Source organism: Hesperophylax consimilis, chromosome 20 (assembly GCF_061612785.1).
Source record: "Hesperophylax consimilis isolate HC1 chromosome 20, BYU_Hcon_1.0, whole genome shotgun sequence".
Classification (NCBI taxonomy): domain Eukaryota; kingdom Metazoa; phylum Arthropoda; class Insecta; order Trichoptera; family Limnephilidae; genus Hesperophylax; species Hesperophylax consimilis.
Window position 1 is genome coordinate 18,439,184 of NC_142855.1, and position 370 is coordinate 18,439,553.

Sequence of the window (370 nt, forward strand, 5' to 3'; positions counted from 1 at the left end):
TTAACTTTCAGCACGCCAGCGCCCTGAGGGGTTAAACCAATTGAACCGTTTTTTCAACATTTATTACAATATTTTTATGTTTTATTTTTCCCTCTTGCAAAGTGAAGTATTTCAAGCTATAGATTCTTGTGGGTTAGAGAACTTGTGGTCAACATTTCAGAATTTCCCGAGATTGTATGCTTTGTTAAGTTTTTTCTCCCCTAGATCTAGGGGAATTTTCCTAGGCATCACAACACTGGAATGACATCACATTAACAATAGTCATGATTCGTCACCGTGGCTACATACTAAAACATAAACGAAAAACGCAATCTCTTTCACTCTTGCGTCTTATAAAGTCACTGATCTAAAAAGCACGCTACAACTTGTA